Below are 10,187 nucleotides of genomic sequence, written 5' to 3'. Positions count from 1 at the left end.
CTCTCTCTCTCTCTCTGCGTGTCTCTCTCTCTCTGCTGTCTCTCTCTCTCTCTGCTCTCTCTGTCTCTCTCTGCGTGTCTCTCTCTCTCTGCGTGTCTCTCTCTCTCTCTGCGTCTCTCTCTCTCTCTCTCTGCGTCTCTCTCTCTCTCTGCGTGTCTCTCTCTCTCTCTCTCTCTCTCTCTCTCTCTCTCTCGTCTCTCTCTCTCTCTCTGCGTCTCTCTCTCTCTCTCTCTCTCGTCTCTCTCGCTCTCTCTCTGCGTCTCTCTCTCTCGCTCTCTCTCTCTCTCTCTCTGCGTCTCTCTCTCTCTCTCTCTGCGTCTCTCTCTCTCTCTGCGTCTCTCTCTCTCGTGTCTCTCTGCTCTCTCTGCTCTCTCTCTCTCTGCTCTCTCTCTGCGTCTCTCTGCTCGCTCTCTCTCTGCGTCTCTCTCTCTCGTCTCTCTCTGCGTCTCTCTCTCTCTCTCTGCGTCTCTCTCGCTCTCTCTCTCGTCTCTCTCGCTCTCTCTCTCGTCTCTCTCGCTCTCTCTCTGCGTCTCTCTCTCTCTCTCTGCGTCTCTCTCTCTCTCTCTCTCTCTCTCTCTCTCGCTCTCTCTCTCTCTCGTCTCTCTCTCTCTCTCTCTCTGCGTCTCTCTCTCTCTCTCTCTCTCTCTCTCTCTCTCTCTCGTCTCTCTCGCTCTCTCTCTCGTCTCTCTCTCTGCGTCTCTCTCTCTCTCTCTCTCTCTCTCTCTCTCTGCGTCTCTCTCGCTCTCTCTCTGCGTCTCTCTCGCTCTCTCTCTGCGTCTCTCTCGCTCTCTCTCTCTCGTCTCTCTCGCTCTCTCTCGTCTCTCTCTCTCTCTCTCTCTCTGCGTCTCTCTCTCTCTCTCTCTCTCTGCGTCTCTCTCGCTCTCTCTCTGCGTCTCTCCCTCTCTCTCTGCGTCGTCTCTCTCTGCGTCTCTCTCTCTCTCTCTCTGCGTCTCTCTGCGCTCTCTCTCGTCTCTCTCTCTCTCTCTCTGCGTCTCTCTCGCTCTCTCTCTGCGTCTCTCTCGTCTCTCTCGCTCTCTCTCTGTCTCTCTCTCTCTGCGTCTCTCTCTCTCTCTGCGCGTCTCTCCCTCGTCTCTCTGCGCTCTCTCTCTCTCTGCGTCTCTCTCGCTCTCTCTCTGCGTCTCTCTCGCTCTCTCTGCGTCTCTCTCTCTCTCTGCGTCTCTCTCTCTCTCTCTCGTCTCTCTCGCTCTCTCTCGTCTCTCTCGCTCTCTCTGCGTCTCTCTCTCTCTCTCTCTCTCTCTCTCTGCGTCTCTCTCGCTCTCTCTGCGTCTCTCTCTCTCTCTCTGCGTCTCTCTCGCTCTCTCTCGCGTCTCTCCTCTCTCTCTGCGTCTCTCTCGCTCTCTCTCTCTGCGTCTCTCTCGCTCTCTCTCTGCGTCTCTCTCTCTCTCTCTCTGCGTCTCTCTCTCTCTCTCTGCGTCTCTCTCTCTCTCTCTGCGTCTCTCTCTCTCTCTCTCTCTCTGCGTCTCTCTCTCTCTCTGCGTCTCTCTCTCTCTGCGTCTCTCTCGCTCTCTCTGCGCGTCTCTCTCTCTCTGCGTCTCTCTCTCTCTCTCTCTCGTCTCTCGCTCTCTCTCTGCGTCTCTCGCTCTCTCTCTCTCTGCGTCTCTCTCTCTCTCTCTCTGCGTCTCTCGCTCTCTCTCTGCGTCTCTCTCGCTCTCTCTGCGTCTCTCTCTCTCTCTCTCTCTCTCGCTCTCTCTCTGCGTCTCTCTCTCTCTCTCTGCGTCTCTCTCGCTCTCTCTGCACTCTCTCTCTCTCTCTCTGCTCTCTCTCTCTCTCTCTCTCTCTCTCTCTGCGTCTCTCTCCTCTCTCTCTGCGTCTCTCCTCTCTCTCTCTCTCTCTCTCTCTGCGTCTCTCTCTCTCTCTCTCTCTCTCTGCGTCTCTCTCTCTCTCGTCTCTCCTCTCTCTCTCTCTCTGTCTCTCTCTCTCTCTCTGCGTCTCTCTCTCTCTCTCTCTGCGTCTCTCTCTCTCTGCGTCTCTCTCTCTCTGCGTCTCTCTCTCTCTCGTCTCTCTCTCTCTCTCTCTCTCTCTCTCTCTGCGTCTCTCTCTCTCTGCGTCTCTCTCTCTCTGCGTCTCTCTCTCTCTCTCTCTCTCTCTCTCTCTGCGTCTCTCTCGCTCTCTGCGTCTCTCTCTCGCTCTCTCGCTCTCTATGCGTCTCTCTCTGCATCTCTCCGTCTCTCTCTCTCTCTCTGTCTCTCTCTCTGCATCTCTCCGTCTCTCTCTCTGTGTCTCTCTCTGTCTCTCTCTCTCTGTGTCTCTCTCTCTCTCTCGTCTCTCTGTATCTCTCTCTGCGTCTCTCTCTCTCTGGGTCTCTCTCTCTCTGGGTCTCTCTCTCTCTCTGTCTCTCTGTGTCTCTCTCTGCATCTCTCCGTATCTCTCTCTGTGTCTCTCTCTGTCTCTCTCTCTCTGTGTCTCTCTCTCTCTCTGCGTCTCTCTGTATCTCTCTCGGTGTCTCTCTCTCTCTGGGTCTCTCTCTCTCTGGGTCTCTCTCTCTCTCTCTGGGTCTCTCTCTCTCTCTGTCTCTCTGTGTCTCTCTCTGAGTCTCTCTGCATCTCTCCGTGTCTCTCTCGCGCTCTCCGTATCTCTCTCTCCCGCTCTCCATATCTCTCTCGCTCTCCATATCTCTCTAGCGCTCTCCATATCTCTCTAGCGCTCTCCATATCTCTCTAGCGCTCTCCATATCTCTCTCGCGCTCTCCATAACTCTCTCGATCTCTCTCCGTATCTCTCTCTCTCACTCTCCGTATCTCTCACTCTCCGTATCTCTCTCTCTCCGTATCTCTCTCTCTCCGTATCTCTCCCTCTCCGTATTTAGCTCTCTCTCTCTGTATCTCGCTCTCTCTGTAACTCTCTCTCAGCACCCCTCCTCCTCCCTCTTCCCTATTCTCTCTCTCCCCCGCGCATTCCCATCTCTCTCTCTCTCTCTCTCTCTCTCTCTCTCTCTCTCTCTCTCTCTCTCTCTCTCTCTCTCTCTCTCTCTCTCTCTCTCTCTCTCTCTCTCTCTCTCTCTCTCTCTCTCTCTCTCTCTCACACACACACACACAAGGAGAGCTGAGCTGCAGCGGCAGTAAAGGAGATATTCTCCGTGTGCTGAGCGTCTGCTTTCTGAGCTCCCGGACTTTCAGTGTGTGTCTGTCGGTGAGCCAGCGAGCTCCCCGGACTTCCAGTGTGTGTGAGCCGCTCTCTGCTTCACTGAGAGAAGGAGAGAGGAGGAGCAGAAAAGGGGGAGTACCTGATTCCAGTCTCGCCCGCTGTGGGCTTAAGAGGAAAAGGGAACATCTCTACTGGTACGAAGGCAGCAAACAGCCAATGTGCCTCAACTATAGGAACTATACAACGACTGCCCTGCTGGGTGCTCTGGCTCTGCTTACTTCTACCATGACATAGCCTGCTCTTCTCCCAGGGAGACTAACCCACTAAGGGAACAGACATGCACGGTGGGCACTACCAGGGATCTATGCTGCTGTCAGGTCCTGTTCATCAGTGATTTACCACGGAGGTGAGTCGCCCAGGCTCTTCTCATATCTCAGTTAAACCCGGTGGTGCACATAGAGAGGAATGTTCAGATACCTCTGGATGGAAGGGGATGGTTCTGAAATTAGTGTTAGGTAGAGAATAAACTACAGGGAACTACAGAGAATAAACTACAGGGAATAAACCAGAGGGAATAAACTAAAGGGAACTACAGAGAATAAACTACAGAGAAGAAACTACAGAGAATAGACACAGGGAACTACAGAGAATAAACTACAGGGAATAAACCAGAGGGAATAAACTACAGGGAACTACAGAGAATAAACTACTGGGAAGTACAGAGAATAAACTACAGGGAACAACAGAGAATAAACTACAGGGAATAAACCAGAGGGAATAAACTACAGGGAACTACAGAGAATAAACTACAGGGAATAAACTACGGGGAACTACAGAGAATAAACTACGGGGAACTACAGAGAATAAACTACAGGGAACTACAGAGAATAAACTACAGGGAACTACAGAGAATAAACTACAGGGAACTACAGAGAATAAACTACAGGGAATAAACCAGAGGGAATAAACTACAGGGAACTACAGAGAATAAACTACGTGGAACTACAGAGAATAAACTACAGAGAATAAACTACAGGGAACTACAGAGAATAAACTACAGGGAACTATAGGGAATAAACCAGAGGGAATAAACTACAGGGAACTACAGAGAATAAACTACAGAGAATAAACTACAGGGAACTACAGGGAATAAACCAGAGGGAATAAACTACAGGGAACTACAGAGAATAAACTACTGGGAAGTACAGAGAATAAACTGCAGGGAACTACAGGGAATAAACTACAGGGAACTACAGATAATAAACTACAGGGAATAAACTACAGGGAACTACAGAGAATAAACTACGGGGAACTACAGAGAATAAACTACGGGGAACTACAGAGAATAAACTACAGAGAATAAACTACAGGGAACTACAGAGAATAAACTACAGGGAACTACAGAGAATAAACTACAGGGAATAAACCAGAGGGAATAAACTACAGGGAACTACAGAGAATAAACTACTGGGAAGTACAGAGAATAAACTACAGGGAATAAACTACAGGGAACTACAGAGAATAAACTACAGGGAACGACAGAGAATAAACTACTGGGAAGTACAGAGAATAAACTGCAGGGAACTACAGGGAATAAACTACAGGGAATAAACTACAGGGAACTACAGAGAATAAACTACAGGGAACTACAGAGAATAAACTACGGGGAACTACAGAGAATAAACTACAGAGAATAAACTACAGAGAATAAACTACGGGGAACTACAGGGAACAAACTACGGGGAACTACAGAGAATAAACTACAGAGAATAAACTACAGAGAATAAACTACAGAGAATAAACTACAGGGAACTACAGAGAATAAACTACAGGGAACTACAGAGAATAAACTACAGGGAACTACAGAGAATAAACTACAGGGAATAAACCAGAGGGAATAAACTACAGGGAACTACAGAGAATAAACTACTGGGAAGCACAGAGAATAAACTACAGGGAACTACAGAGAATAAACTACTGGGAACTACAGATAATAAACTACGGGGAACTACAGAGAATAAACTACAGGGAACTACAGAGAATAAACTATGGGGAACTACAGAGAATAAACTACAGATAATAAACTACAGGAAACTACAGAGAACAAACTAAAGGGAAGTACAGAGAATAAACTACAGAGAATAGACTATGGGGAACTACAGAGAATAAACTACATGTAACTACAGATACTAAACTACAGGAAACTACACAAAATAAACTACAGGGAACTACAGAGAATAAACTACAGGGAATAAACTACGGGGAACTACAGACAATAAACTACAGGAAACTCCAGAGAATAAACTACAGGAAACTACAGAGAATAAACTACAGGGAACTACAGAGAATAAACTACAGGGGACTACAGAGAATAAACTACAGGGAACTACAGGGAATAAACTACAGAGAATAAACTACAGGGAAGTACAGAGAATAAACTACAGAGAATAGACTACGTGTAACTACAGATAATAAACTACAGGGAACTACAGATAATAAACTACAGGGAACTACAGGGAATAAACTATGGGGAACAACAGAGAATAAACTACAGGGAATAAACTACAGGGAACTACAGATAATAAACTACAGGGAATAAACTACAGGGAACTACAGAGAATAAACTACAGAGAATAAACTAAAGGGAAGTACAGAGAATAAACTACAGGGAATAAACCACAGGGAACTACAGATAATAAACTACAGGGAATAAACTACAGAGAATAAACTACAGGGAACTACAGAGAATAAACTACAGAGAATAAACTACGGGGAACTACAGAGAATAAACTACAGAGATAAGACTACATGTAACTACAGATAATAAACTACAGGGAACTACAGAGAATAAACTACAGGGAATAAACTATGGGGAACTACAGAGAATAAACTACAGAGATAAGACTACATGTAACTACAGATAATAAACTACAGGGAACTACAAAGAATAAACTACAGGGAATAAACTATGGGGAACTACAGAGAATAAACTACAGAGAATAAACTGCAGGGAATAAACTACAGGGAATAAACTACAGAGAATAAACTAAATAAACTACTACAGAGAATAAACTACAGAGAATAAACTACAGGGAACTACATCGAATAAACTACAGGGAACTACAGAGAATAAACTAAAGAGAATAAACTACAGAGAATAAACTACAGGGAACTACATCGAATAAACTACAGGGAACTACAGAGAATAAACTAAAGAGAACTACAGAGAATAAACTACAGAGAATAAACTACAGAGAATAAACTAAGAGAATAAACTACAGGGAACTACAGATAATAAACTACAGAAAATAAACTACAGAGAATAAACTACAGAGAATAAACTAAAGGGAACTACAGAGAATAAACTACAGAGAATAAACTAAAGGGAACTACAGATAATAAACTACAGAAAATAAACTACAGAGAATAAACTACAGAGAATAAACTAAAGGGAACTACAGAGAATAAACTACAGAGAATAAACTAAAGGGAACTACAGAGAATAAACTACAGAGAATAAACTACAGGGAACTACAGATAATAAACTACAGAAAATAAACTACAGAGAATAAACTACAGAGAATAAACTAAAGGGAACTACAGAGAATAAACTACAGAGAATAAACTACAGAGAATAGACTAAGGGGAACTACAGAGAATAAACTACAGAGAATAAACTACAGAGAATAGACTAAGGGGAACTACAGAGAATAAACTACAGAGAATAAACTAAAGGGAACTACAGAGAATAAACTACAGAGAATAAACTACAGGGAACTACAGATAATAAACTACAGAAAATAAACTACAGAGAATAAACTACAGAGAATAAACTAAAGGGAACTACAGAGAATAAACTACAGAGAATAAATTGTACAGAGAATAGACTAAGGGGAACTACAGATGAGTGATGATGCTGCTGTCTTGGTAACTGAGGGGATGTTAAATAACATTATTAAGAATGTATTTCCAGAACAGATATACAGCATCTTGTTTAGGTGTGGAGATGTTCGCCACAGATTTGACTCACTATAGGAATGTATTGTTCTGTGTGGAAGAACAGAGACCGTTTCTGGCAGGGGCTGAATATCTAACGAGAGCTGTGTGTGTGTGTGTGTGTGTGTGTGTGCTGTGTGGTGTGTGTGCTGTGTGGTGTGTGTGCTGTGTGTGTGTGGTGTGTGGTGTGTTGTGTGTGTGTGTGTGTGTGCTGTGTGGTGTGTGTGCTGTGTGGTGTGTGTGCTGTGTGGTGTGTGTGCTGTGTGGTGTGTGTGCTGTGTGGTGTGTTGTGCTGTGTGGTGTGTGTGCTGTGTGTGTGTGTGTGTGTGTGTGTGTGTGTGTGTGTGTGTGTGTGTGGTGTGTGGTGTGTGGTGTGTTGTGTGTGTGTGTGGTGTGTGTGTGTGTGCTGTGTGTGTCAGTCAGTGACTGCTGCTCAGACGAAGCACCTTAACTGAAGAGCAATCTAGATTAGTGAACATGATGATCCAACCATCTCATTACTGAGCTCAGGGGCAGTGGGGAGGAGGGGCAGAGCGGGGGGGGGGGCAGTCACCATTTAGACCTCGCTGATTGTGATTGTCCTCCAGTTGCTCCAGCATGTCTCTCCCTCTAACCACCTCTCTACCCTTCAACTCAAAGAGCATGTCTCTCTCTCTCTAACCACCTCTCTACCCTTCAACTCAAAGAGCATGTCTCTCTCTCTAACCACCTCTCTACCCTTCAACTCAAAGAGCATGTCTCTCTCTCTCCCTCTAACCACCTCTCTACCCTTCAACTCAAAGAGCATGTCTCTCTCTCTCTCCCTCTAACCACCTCTCTACCCTTCAACTCAAAGAGCATGTCTCTCTCTCTCCCTCTAACCACCTCTCTACCCTTCAACTCAAAGAGCATGTCTCTCTCTCTTCAGCCAGCTGGTTCTGAGGCTCAGTTCACTAACCGAAACCAGAGCTTCAGGACAGCACACAGAACATCAGACACAACAAAAAAATCTAAGTAAACTTCAATGCTATTTGTCTCTAAACAGACAGTACATGGTGGCAGATTATCTGAACACTGTGACTGATAGAAAACTGAGGAAAACATTGACTAGGTACAGACTCAGTGAGCACAGTCTGGCTCTAGAGTCCGGTCGTCACAGACAAACCTGGCTGTCCAGAGAGGACAGTCTGGTTCTCTGTTTTTCTGTCTGTCTCTCTGCCCGTCTGTCTCTCTGCCCGTCTGTCTCTCTGCCCGCTGTCTCTCTGCCCGTCTGTCTCTCTGCCCGTCTGTCTCTCTGCCCGTCTGTCTCTCTGCCCGCCTGTCTCTCTGCCCGCCTGTCTCTCTGCCCGCCTGTCTCTCTGCCCGCCTGTCTCTCTGCCCGCCTGTCTCTCTGCTCTCTGCCTGTCTCTCTGCCCGCCTGTCTCTCTGCCCGCCTGTCTCTCTGCCCGCCTGTCTCTCTGCCCGCCTGTCTCTCTGCCCGTCTCTCTGCCCGCCTGTCTCTCTGTCTGCCTGTCTCTCTGTCTGTCTCTCTGTCTGTCTGTCTCTCTGTCTGTCTCTGGGAAACAGAGAGGCTGTGAGAGAAGATGTGTATTGCCCAACCCCCCCATGGTTCTGCTGCTATAACTCGGCAAGCCAGAAAATAGTTCTGGGAGAACCAAAACGTGACCGGGAGAGAGGAAGAGAGACAGAGATGGAAGAGAAGAGGAGAACAGGAGAGGAGGAGAGGCTTAAAGAGATTAGAGAAAACAATGTGGTTCTGCTTCACATGGCCACTACAAACACTCTAGGTGTGTTCTCTGTGAAGAGATCAGACCAGAGGGGAAATGTTCTCTGTGAAGAGATCAGACCAGAGGGGAAATGTTCTCTATGAAGAGATCAGACCAGAGGGGAAGTGTCTCTCTGTGAAGAGATCAGACCAGAGGGGAAGTGTCTCTCTGTGAAGAGATCAGACCAGAGGGGAAGTGTTCTGTCTGTGAAGAGATCAGACCAGAGGGGAAGTGTTCTCTGTGAAGAGATCAGACCAGAGGGGAAGTGTCTCTCTGTGAAGAGATCAGACCAGAGGGGAAGTGTCTCTATGAAGAGATCAGACCAGAGGGGAAGTGTTCTCTGTGAAGAGATCAGACCAGAGGGGAAGTGTCTCTCTGTGAAGAGATCAGACCAGAGGGGAAGTGTCTCTGTGAAGAGATCAGACCAGAGGGGAAATGTTCTCTGTGAAGAGATCAGACCAGAGGGGAAGTGTCTGTCTGTGAAGAGATCAGACCAGAGGGGAAGTGTCTGTCTGTGAAGAGATCAGACCAGAGGGGAAATGTTCTCTATGAAGAGATCAGACCAGAGGGGAAGTGTTCTCTGTGAAGAGATCAGACCAGAGGGGAAGTGTCTCTATGAAGAGATCAGACCAGAGGGGAAATGTTCTCTGTGAAGAGATCAGACCAGAGGGGAAGTGTCTCTGTGAAGAGATCAGACCAGAGGGGAAGTGTTCTGTGTGAAGAGATCAGACCAGAGGGGAAGTGTTCTGTGTGAAGAGATCAGACCAGAGGGGAAGTGTCTCTCTGCCCAGACCAGAGGGGAAGTGTCTCTCTGAAGAGATCAGACCAGAGGGGAAGTGTCTCTATGAAGAGATCAGACCAGAGGGGAAATGTTCTCTGTGAAGAGATCAGACCAGAGGGGAAGTGTTCTGTGTGAAGAGATCAGACCAGAGGGGAAGTGTCTCTCTGTGAAGAGATCAGACCAGAGGGGAAGTGTTCTCTGTGAAGAGATCAGACCAGAGGGGAAGTGTCTCTCTGTGAAGAGATCAGACCAGAGGGGAAGTGTCTGTCTGTGAAGAGATCAGACCAGAAGGGAAGTGTCTGTCTGTGAAGAGATCAGACCAGAGGGGAAGTGTTCTCTGTGAAGAGATCAGACCAGAGGGGAAGTGTTCTGTGTGAAGAGATCAGACCAGAGGGGAAGTGTCTCTGTGAAGAGATCAGACCAGAGGGGAAGTGTCTCTCTGTGAAGACTAGAGGGGAAGTGTCTCTGTGAAGAGATCAGACCAGAGGGGAAGTGTCTCTCTGTGAAGACCAGAGGGGAAGTGTCTCTGTGAAGAGATCAGACCAGAGGGGAAGTGTTCTG

At 47.0% G+C, this 10,187-nt stretch overlaps 1 protein-coding gene across 1 annotated transcript in view; it reads left to right on the top strand.

Moving 5' to 3' along the window:
- The first annotated feature begins 3,226 nt into the window (after positions 1 to 3,226).
- Positions 3,227 to 10,187, top strand: part of LOC121844552 (inhibitory synaptic factor 2A-like) — an 83,233-nt gene continuing 76,272 nt past the window's right edge. The window contains exon 1 of the mRNA XM_042314787.1: positions 3,227 to 3,510. The gene's annotated coding sequence lies outside the window, so the exon portion shown is untranslated. The remainder of the gene's footprint in view (positions 3,511 to 10,187) is intronic.

Source organism: Oncorhynchus tshawytscha, unplaced genomic scaffold (assembly GCF_018296145.1).
Source record: "Oncorhynchus tshawytscha isolate Ot180627B unplaced genomic scaffold, Otsh_v2.0 Un_contig_4913_pilon_pilon, whole genome shotgun sequence".
Taxonomy (NCBI): domain Eukaryota; kingdom Metazoa; phylum Chordata; class Actinopteri; order Salmoniformes; family Salmonidae; genus Oncorhynchus; species Oncorhynchus tshawytscha.
Note: the sequence above shows the minus strand (reverse complement) of the source record. Positions and strands in the feature narration are given on the sequence as shown.